Here is an 11,739-nt window from a genome sequence, read left to right as displayed (position 1 = left end):
ACTGAAAGGCAGAAGAATGTCTTATTGGAAGAGAAATTAGATTGGTTCTCATGGATGAGTACCATTCATGATGGGTGGGATGGGATTAGGTGAGGTATAGTCTTCAACATTTCCTGAAGAGAAGAAATGGCCCCTAGAACTAGTCTCCTGGGCCTTCTTGTGAATATAAATGGCAGATGTTGAGCTCAGAGTCCCATTCCCAAAGAAGGCTTGTTATTTACTCCACTCCCCTCTTTTGCCTTTCTTGCCTTTCTCTCTGCCCTACTCTAATGACTCCCAATTGATCCCACTTCCCCATTTCACACCCTTTCCTTTGTGTTTCACCCTAACTCCTATGATATCTTCCTATATCCTAATTAACCATATACTATCCAAACTCCCCTTCCAATTTTATTTCTTTCTAGATTTTGTCCTTCTGCCTTAGGAAGGGGAATTGGATAATATACAATCAACTAAGGCATAGGGTACCTTATCTACATGATTTCCATGACTCTTCTGCTCTTATTTGGACACTCTTAATCTTTGTTAACCGAAGACCACAATCTGGAATCCCTTATGTTAGAGTTTTGATTCCATAATGTCTTGACTACAAAGTCAAACTTGGTTCTATGAGGTCCTGACCCTTCCCTTGCTTTCTTTATTTTGGCCTCTCTTATTCTTATCTTGATTTCAGAAAATTCGTTTCAACAGTTTCAGCTACTCCAAAGTGGACTGAGTTACTTTGTGACATCATGGGTTCCCTTTCAAGAAGATGCTAGTTGTTCATGTATGAATTTAGTCTTTTTAGTTCTGCAATTCTGAGTCTGCCTCAGACTCTAGGAAAGACATATGAATTCCCAGAGAGGCAGAACCAAGATTGTGGAGCAAAGGCAACAACTTTGCTGAAATCTCCTACCATTCTCCTCTAAACAACTTTAAAATAATGCTTCAATTTGAATTCTGGAATGACAGAACCAATATAACATCAGAGTGAGACATTTTTCAGTCCAAGAAAACTTAGGAGATCAACAGTAAAGGTCTGTGACACCAGGGTCATGACCAGTCTAGAGCAGAGCCAATGCTATAGTAACACCAGCAGCAGTCTTTGGAGGTATATATAACAGGAGCTCTCAGTTCACAGATGGTAAAGGTTCTGGACAAAAAATGTTAGTCAAAAAGGCTGGGTGCAGGGTCTGGTTGCATTGTTCATATGCAATTACACATATATAATTCTGAATTTCCGTGGATGAAATGGAAGTGGATAGCAGAATCCATCTTCTTTCACATGATTAATATGGAAATATGTTTAACATAGTTATATATGTATTATCTATATCAGATTACTTGCTGTCAAGGGGAGGGGGGAGAATGATGTGAAACTCAAAATCTCACTTAAAATGAAAACTGAAAATTATGATTGAATGGAGTTGGAAAAAGTAAATAATTTTTTTAAAAAGAAGGGAAAAAAAATAAAAAGAAGGAAAAAAGGAAACCAGAATCCAACAAAATGTAGTTTACAAGAATAGGCTTGAAAGAGACACAGAGTAAAACACACAGAGACTGAAGCAGATTCTATTATGTCACAACTGAGATAAAAAAGACAGTGGTAATAATCATGAACTCAGACAAAGCAAAAGCAAAAATAGCTATAATTAAAAGAGATAATAAAGAAACTATATTTTCTAAATAAAGTACCATAGACAATGAAGTAATATCAATATTAAGCACATATACAAATGGCATAGAATCCAAATTCTTAAAAGGAAAGTTATAGGAGGAAATAGTAAAATTATATTATGGGGACACTTCAATATTCCCCTTTCAGAGATAGAAAAATCTAACTTTAAACTAAATAAAGAAAAAAGTGAGGAGAATAGAATTTTAGAAAAATTAGATATGGTACACCTATAAGGAAAACTGAATGGAAATGGAAAAGAATTCACTTGACATCTTCAAAAAAAAATTAAGGCTTAAAAACCCCACAACCAAATACAGAAAAGCATAAATATTAAATCCATCCTCTTAATACCATAATGTAATAAAATTGTATTCAATAAAGGACAATAGGAAGATAGATTAAAAATTAATTGGAAATTGAATAATCTAATCCTAAAAAATGAGTGGGTCAAAGAACAAGTTATAGAAAAAAAATCATTGATTTCGTTAAAGAGAATGGCAAATTTGAATCAACATATCCAAACTTAGGAATGTAGCCAAAACAGTACTTAGGGGAAAAATTCTATCTCTAAATGCTTACATCTATAAAGGAGAGAAAGAGTAGATCAAGGAACTGAGCCATGTAATTAAAAAAAACCTCAAAAAAGAAAAAAATTTAAAGTGCTATATTGGAAATCCTGAAAATTAAAGGAGAGATTAATAATATTGAAAGAAGACCATTGAACTAATAAATAAAACTAGAAAATGGTTTTATGAAAACATCAATAAAATAGATAAAGCATTGGTTAATTTGATTAAAAAAGAAAATCAAATTACCAGTGTCAAAAATGAAAAAAATTCATCAACAATGAAGAAGAAATTTAAGCAAATATTAGGAGTTATTTTGCTCATTTGTGTCAATAAATTAGACAATCGAAGTGAAATGTATGAATATTTACCAAAAATCAATTGCCTAGATTAATAGAAGAGGAAATAGAATAAATATATCTTAAGAAATTAAATAACCCTATCTTAGAAAAAGACATTGAAACAGTCATCAATATGCTCCCTAATTAAAAATCCATCAGATCAAAATGGATTCACAAGTGAATTCTACCAAACATTTAAAAAGCAATTAATTCTAGTACTGTGTAAACTAGCTCAGAAAAATAGACAAAGAAGTCCTATCCAATTTCTTTTATGACACAAATATAGTGTTGATACCTAAATCAGGAAAGGCAAAAACAGAAAGAAAGCTATAGATCAATTTCCCTAATGAAGGTTGATACATAATGTTAAAATAATAGTAAGACGATTACAGCAGTATCTCACAAAGATTATATACACTATGAGCAGGTGGAATATATAACAGGAATGCAAGACTGATTCAATATTAGGAAAATTATCACTATAATCGACTATATCAATACCAAACTCACCAAAAACATATGATTATCTCAATAGATTCAGAAAACACTTTTGATAAAATGCAACACTCAATTCTATTAAAACACTGGAAAGCAGAGAAATAAATGAAGTTTTCCTTAAAATGAGAAGCAGTAAAATTATCTAAACTATTATTGATTACAGAAATGCAAATGATTAAATCAACTGTGAGGAACTGATTCCTCACATGTTGGAAGGGATGTGGAAAAATTGAGATACTAATGCACCATTGATGGAGTTGTAAACTGATTCAAACCTTTTGGAGAGCAATTTGGAACTATGCCAAAAGGACTATAAAATTGTGCATACCCTTGGATCCAGTAATACTTACTACCACTAGATCTGTATCTAAAAGAGGTCAAAGAAAAAGGAAAAGGATGTAAATGTGCATAATATTCCTTGCAGCACTTTTTGTGGTGGCAAAGAATTTGGAAATTGAGGGGATGCCCATCAATTGGGGAATGAGTAAGTTGGGATATATGATTGTGATCGAATATTATTGTACCATAAGAAATGGTAAGCAGGATGGCTTAAGAGAAATCTAAGAAGATTTATACAAATTCATGGACAGTGAAGTGAAAAAAACCAGAAGATTGTACACAGTAATAGCAGTATCATAAAATGATCAGTTATGAATGACTTGGCTATTTTGATCAATGCAATGATGCAAGACAGTTCTGAGATCCTTATGATGAAAATGCTAACCACCTAGAACTGAGAGTCTGAATGCAGATCAAAGAATATATTTGCATATTTTTCTTTTTTTTGTTTTATAATACAGATGACACTGAAAAGGTTTTGCATGATTTCACATATATAATTGATACAAAATTTCTTGCCTTTAGGATGGGTAGAGGAAGGATAGGGTAGAGAGAGTTTAGAATTCAAAAATTTTTAAAAAATAAGTTGCTTTTTTTAAAAAAAAGTATGGATTCTATTGGATCAATTTGCATCATCTAAAGGGGAAATTTTAGAATTTCAAAGTTGGAATCTTTGTTTTCTCGCAAGAATTTTCTTTTTCATTGGACTAATTAATGCCAAAAGACAAATACAAGAGAGACATTTTAGAAAAATTTTATTTATTTTGAGTTTTACAATTTTTTCCTTCATTCTTTCTTCCCTCCCCCCACCCCCCAGAAGACATTCTGTTAGTCTTTACATTGTTTCCATGATATACATGGATCTCAGTTGAATGTGATGAGAGAGAAATATCCTTAAGAAAGAAAAATAAAGTATAAGAGATAGCAAAATTACATAATAAGATAATGGTTTTTTTTTCTAAATTGAAGGTAACAGTCTTTGGTCTTTGTTCAAACTCCACAATTCTTTCTCTGGATACGGATGGTATTCTCCATTGCAGATAGCCCAAAATTGTCCCTGATTGTTGCACTGATGGAATGAGCAAGTCCATCAAGGTTGATCATCACCCTCATGTTGCTGTTAGGGTATACAATGTTTTTCTGGTTCTGCTCATTTTGCTCAGCATCAGTTCATGCAAATCCCTCCAGACTTCCCTGAATTCCTATCCCTCCTGGTTTCTAATAAAACAATAGTGTTCAAAGACATACATGTACCACAGTTTGTTAAGCCATTCCCCAATTGAAGGACATTCACTTAATTTCCAATTCTTTGCCATCATAAACAGGGCTGCTATGATTATTTTTGTACAAGTCATGTTTTCACCCTTTTTCATCATCTCTTCAGGGGTTTATAACCCAATAGTGGTATGGCTGGATCAAAGGGTATGCATATTTTTGTTGGCCTTTGGGTGTAGTTCCAGACTGCTCTCCAGAAAGGTTGGATACGTTCACAGCTCCACCAACAATGTATCAGTGTCCCAGATTTCCCACATCCCTTCCAACATCGATCATTGTCCTTTCTGGTCATATTGGCCAGTCTGAGAGATATGAGTTGGTATTTCAGAGAGACATTTTTTTTTTGCAGTTCACTCAGAGAATGACATACTCCATCAGCAACATTCATAATCTGGCTAGAAGTATTTATTCATTACATAAAACAAACAAAAAAATCAGGGTTCTCATTATATTGCAGCTGGTCATACAAAGAAAAACAGGAGAATGAATATTATTAGTTTTAGGAGATTGAGGAGGGATGTGTCCTTTTAGAGTTACAAATTACATTAAATCAAAAAGAACTGTCCATCAGCCTAGATAAGGGAGAACAATCTTTATACTGTTGAAGTCCTCTTTTATAGCAATTAAGTTTTTTTGTACCAATTAAGGGAACAAAGAAAACATTGAAAGGAATACATTTTTGTAGCTGTTCATAGTTCATGCAGGAATCATATTAAAACGAGTATTATAGAACTAAATGGAATTAGTCACATCCTTCTAAAAGTTCACTTTCAACAGGTTCAAGTAGACTGCACATAAATCCTCTGTACAATAGTCACTATCTGACAGGTCATTCAAAGATCCTAGAGAAGAAGAACCCATAGAGCACTGACCTTGGGTTCAGGAGGACAAAAGTTCAAATCCAACCTCAGACAAATGCCACTTACTGTGTGACCTTGGGCAAGTCACTTAAATCTGACTGCCTCACATCCAGTCTTTTCCAGTCATCCTGATCCATATCTGGCCGCAGGACCCAGATGCCTATGAAGGAGAAAGTGAGGCTGGTGACTTTGCACAACCCCCCCCCCCCCACTCAAATACAATTAATGTGCTTGTCATGCCATCACCTCCTGATAATGTGATCTTCAAAGTGAAGAATAAACATTATTTTACCTTGGCATAGCTGCAGTTCGTAGTTAGTTTTTTCCTGGCATCAACCCCCCAGCAGCTTCCACTGTTCCTTTGCAGCTGAACAGAGCAAGGTTAAATTAACCCCTTTTCAACTGGCAGTCTTTAAATACTTGTCTAAGCTAAATATCCTCAGTTCTTTGAACTAGTCTACATATGTGAACTCATGGCCTTGAGCATCCTAATGTGTCTTCACTAGACCGTCTCTAATATATCAGTGCTCTACTAAAAATGGAATACTTAGAACTATATTCAGTATCCCAGATATGTTCTGACTAGGTTAGACTAGAGACCAGTCTAGTCTAAGGACAACCCACAACTTACTTTTGAGTTAATTCTACATCATTAACATTTTCTTCATCACTTTCTTAAGTCTAGAAATTAATGAACCAATCATCAAACCTTGATATGTAGTACTGGGAATTTTTCTAGGTATACATGTTCATACCCCAAATGCACTCAGTATAGTTATACTAGCCTTCTTGCTGTACTCCCCACACAGGACATATCCCATCTCTATGGCTTAATAATAGCTGTTCCCCATGCCTGGAATGTTCTCCCTCCTTACTTTTGTCACTTAAAATTCTGTTTTTTTTTTTCAAAGCAGCTCAATTTTGACCTCTCAGGAGGCCTTTCCTGATCCCTTTCCCCTTCCTCCCTCTGAGACTACTAATTATAATGTTAATAATTATAGTTGTCCTTCGATTCCAAAAATAACGACCAAATTAATATTGGTGTGACAGTTATAGTGATGGGTAGGCTTCTGACTTGCCTTTTCCAGAACAATTCCACCCTGTAACTTGACTTGATAGGAAAAAGGACTACTGATGCTGCTCTGGATGCTGCAGGAGTCTCTTGGCCTATGATTTGGTTTCTCTTGTTCAGTGAAGAACTTCAATGTACCATCAAGGTTGGGCAAGCACCTAGCATATGATTTTTGGTGATAAATGTGGGAACCCAGTATATCCAAAGCTGACTCTTTTATTTTACTTTTTTTTGCAAGGCAATGGGGTTAAGTGACTTGCACAAGGCCACACAGCTAGGTAATTATTAAGTGTCCAAGGGCAGATTTGAACTCAGGTACTCCTGACTCCGGGGCTGCTCTATCCACCTAGCCACCCCAAAATCTGACTGATAATGAACTAATCATTAGTATGGTCTTTCCTCTCAGACCTTCCACCTTCAACCATGCTGACCCTGGAACTCAAAGACTTTGGTTTCAGAAAGCTCTTTGGTAGGTCATGGGAATACCTAGTCAGCATCATTTATGGTTGGAACTACAATGGTATCTTATCATTTTCAAACCCCCAACTTTTATTCTTGACTAATGAAAATATTCTTGGCAGATGATTTTTCTCTGGTTTATCTTGGGCTATTCCAAGAACCTTACCTTTAGCAACACAATTGCCTTCAGCCATCCTTCTTAATCATGGCCCCAATTCAAAAACCAATGAAGTAGAACTGGGGTCCTATTCTATTATTCCTAACTGGGGTATCCAGGTGACTCAGGCATGCTTTGAACACTCTTAATTTTTTCAAAATAAATATTCTGGGCCCCAAGGGATGCTCAGTTAAGAACAATGAGGGGGTGCAGAAAGGCAGGGGGTGGGACAGGACATGGCTTGCCTCAAGATAGACTACTAGCTTCATCCTATGATCCAACTATGACTTTTTTAACTGCAGCAACTTTAATATATGTTATTGGAGTTGAAATTACATTGGTAACTGAAGCCAGACTTGCCTTCCAGTGAATTCTCATTAAAGAATTTAAAATGTACTCATTCCTATTTCAGGACTTTGAAAGAATCCTGTATTGTTATTTTTTGTCACTACCTCCCCAGTCAGGAGTGGATAATTTGCATGCTTGCTACCTTCCTTGGATGTGGTAGTGACTATTTTCCTTTTACTGTATATATGTCCTTACTTGCATGTTGTCTCCTCCATCAGAATGTAAACTCTTTGAGGGCAGGGTCCATCTTTTTGTCTCTCACTGAATGGTCATGGCTTAGAGTCTGGTTCATAAAAAACACAATATCTACTTGTTGATGTATTTATTTTGCTTCTCTTTTCTCTGCCCAAGAGAAAAGACTTTCCTGGAAAGCTAAGAACTAAAGGTCACTGAGAGGGAGTTGTTTGATCACCCTTGTAAGGGATTGTTGTGTGTACTGTAAGGAGTACTGTAAATTTTTATCACCTGGTGTCCTTTAGCACCAGAGTGTTATTTACTGGTTGATTGAAGAGTGCCATGGGAGTGGGAGTGGGAGTAGACCAGGGACTGGGGAGGATATTTAAGCACTTGTATTTGGTCTAATAAATGGAGATCTTGGAGATCTAGGAGATCTTGTCTCTCTTGTCTCCTGCCCCTTCAACGTTCGCCTGAGTAAAGGTTAAGCAAGTCCGAAAAGGGACTCGACACACTCTGATACCTGAACTGGAGATAGTAAGATTTCACCTACCTACTGTGGAGGATTGATCAGTCGTAAATATTCTTCATCTAGGTTGCTGAGAGGACTGGTGTAATGGGATGCTGAACCATAGTCAGTGATCTTTATAAGGTTTTGCATAAGGAAGGATAGGGGGCAGGATTGGAAAAGGGCAAATATCCTATCATCTCAATAGGGATGAAAAAGGCTGCCAAATCTAGAATGTATTTTAAAACAGAAGGTGAATAGTTAGGAAAATATATTACCAATAACAAAGGTGGCACAGTGAATAGAGTGCTAGGCCTGAGACCAAGAAGACCAGAGTTCAAATGTGACCTCATATACTTTCTAGCTCTGTGACCCTAGATAAATTACTTAACCTTCTCTACCTCAGTTTCCTCAACTCTAAAATGAGGATAATAATAGGGTTATTATGAGAATCAAATCTGATATCATTTATGAAGCACTTTGATTTCTTTCCTTCTATTTTAATAACATTCCTCAACTTTTAAATCATGAATCTATTATACAGATATTTTACTTAGATTTTAGTGAATCTCTTGATAAAGTCTTTTAAGTCAAGTCAACAGCAATTTAGTAAGAACCTTCTATGGGCCAGGCACTATGTAATCCTAAGAAGAGAAAGAAAGTTTTTTTTTTTAAAGCTCCCTTTCTCAAAGAATTCATGGTCTAGATGAGGAGAGAACAAATAAATAATATAGACAGGATAAATTCAAGGTGACTATAGAGGTAAAGTTCTACCATGAATGGATTTTGGGAAAGATTTCTTATGGGAGGTTTGGTTTTTAACTGAAACCTGAAGGAAGCTAGGGAATCTCAGAAGAAAAGATGAGGGGAGAGAGCATTCCAAGTATAAGGTGGCCCACATATTGCCTACATTTGCCCACAGCTGAGAGATGGAGTGTTTTGTTCAACATGGCCAGTAGAAAAAATGAAGAGATGTGGACTAAAAGAATATAGTCAAGTGAATTCAGAATCAACAATTTGCTAGATACAGACTTAAGATTTTAGGATAAGAATTCGTTATTTGATAAAAATTGAGGGGAAAACTGGAAAACAGTGAGTCAGGATCAAAGTATAGACCAATATCTTACACCATTTACCAAGATAAGATCAAATTGGACATGTGACTTACATATAAAGATTTTGCAAGAAAATTAGAATACAGGACATATTATCTATCAAACAGTTTTATAGATAGGCAAACAATTTAAGAATAAACGAGAGAGAGCAAGCTTAGGTGAAAAATGAATAATTTCAATTGATTAAATTAAAAAGGTTATATACAAATAAAAAAAATATGGGGAATGACTTTATGAAGCTCCAAGTCCCATGGTTCCAAAAAAGTATTAACTTTTACCATGTAAACAAAAGGAGTTGTAAGAAATAATATTTAATGCAAAAGATCTTCTACCTAGTTGTCTCCCACAGAGGAAACTTTATTTGTAGTTTCAATAAACTTTACAGTTGTCATTACAGTAGTAATTTCTATTTGAATAAGAATAAAAAACTAAGAAATAATAGCAAAAATAAATGCTCTGTCATTTATTTTCACTTCTGGATGTAGAAATTCATGCATCATTAATTCATTGGACCATGTGTTAGGTGACAGTGGTTAGAATAAAGTTGCAGTTAAAGAAAAAAGTCCTCCAGGATATTCTTCCCCTCATCAGAACTCAATTTTCCCATCTATAAAATAAAAAGTCTGGACTAGTCTAAATAAAACCATTCTGAGTTCTAAGGTCCCTTCTAGCTTTAACATTTTGGACCCTCTCAACTCTGACCTCCTACTAGTCTGTGGATGATTGGTATTGGTGAGTGGGTTCCAGTTTGGACCTTACTAGGCTTCCTTCCTCTATGTTTTCCTGTTTATCCAACCCTTCCTTTTCCAATTCCTCAAGGACTCCTGAAGTTGTTGTTTGTCCTTCATTTTCAAAGAGGACCATTGCCATCAGTAGGGTGATGTTTTAACTTGAAAGTGGTCTATGTAGAGTCATCAACCTCGTTCTGTCCTCCAAAATCATCAGAATCCAATGGCAAGACACGTCAGGATGACTAGTGATGGCCCTGGATACATAGGGAGACCTGGGTCATTTTAAGCTGTTGGTTTATCTGAGGCAATACCGATTCAGTAATTAAAGGCTAGGTAAGAATTGAGAGAAAAGCTGCCCTAGTTTACCTTCAGTAAAGGATCCGTCCAGTCAGAGAAGACCTTCAGAGTTTCTGACAGAACAGAAACAATTGCTATTTACCCTCATTCTGAGCCATCAAAGCTCATGAAATACCCTTTTAGGAAGGGGCATGGGAAAAACCCAGCTTCAGGTAAAAGTTCCCTGGCAGTTGTTGCAGGCTGGAACTGGAACACATGATTTTAAGGCTGGTCCTCAAGGGTTTCTAAGTTAGAAAAGAGGGGTATAGTCTAACTTCTTCCCTTTCCTTGTAAGCCAAACCTCTGAAAATTTCCTTTGTCCAGAGAAGGTTGAACAGTTTATCACCCTCTTCCCATATATAAGCCCTAGGACCTGCAGGGGAATAAACATCATAATGGTAGATGGGGATGATCACAGGAGAACACAGACAGGAGATGTTTGTATCATGAATACCCACATAGCTACTGATGGAATATGGCTTCTCTTTTGGGATGAGTTCATCAGTGCTCAGGCATTCATTTCTCCTTAGATTGCTCATGCTGTATCCATGTTCTATTTTCCATTGGGTCAGGGTTTGAAGGAACTAATAGAACACCCTGTCTAATGCTTCTGCTTAATGTTCTAGCCCCACTAGGCAACCCACAATTTATTGCTTAATGCGGTTGCTGGATGCCTTCCTCAAGACTGTACAGCTAGCACCATCCTTATCCTTGAAGCAAGGAAGGTGGTATATGTGCCTCGCTGGGCTTGAAAACAATATTATCTCTGAAGGAGCACTGGGAGATGGAAGAGAGAGGGAAAGTGAACCTGGAAATCTCTCATCAATAAGGAAGTGTCTCACCTTTAAGTTCATGAGAGATGAAGCTTGTAAAGACAGATAGACTCGGCAAATACCCAAGACAGTCAATCATTGAACAAAATTAAACTTTGTGTTCAGTTCTAGGGAAACAAAAGATGAGGAGAGGGAACAGGAGAGACTAGGAGACTGGACTTCAGCCACCAAGGAGATCAGTGTCCCAGAATAATTCTTTTGTAGAAGTCATAGACATTCTTCCACTTAATAAGACCAGTCCACAAGCCGTTATTAAATGCTTAATCATGGACCAGGGCTAAGCACCAGGATTACCAAGACAGGCAAAAATAGCCCCTTTGCCCTCCAGTGGCCTAGGCTTGAATCTTAGTATTAACATCAAATGCCCAGTTTTCCTCACCACTCATATTCAGTCTCTAATCTAGTCTTTTGGAATCTGTCCCTATAGCCTAGCTTGAATCTTTCCTCTTATCTTTACTCACACAGCACTC

This window comes from Macrotis lagotis, chromosome X (assembly GCF_037893015.1).
Source record: "Macrotis lagotis isolate mMagLag1 chromosome X, bilby.v1.9.chrom.fasta, whole genome shotgun sequence".
NCBI classification, from domain to species: Eukaryota; Metazoa; Chordata; class Mammalia; order Peramelemorphia; family Peramelidae; genus Macrotis; species Macrotis lagotis.
Note: the sequence above shows the minus strand (reverse complement) of the source record.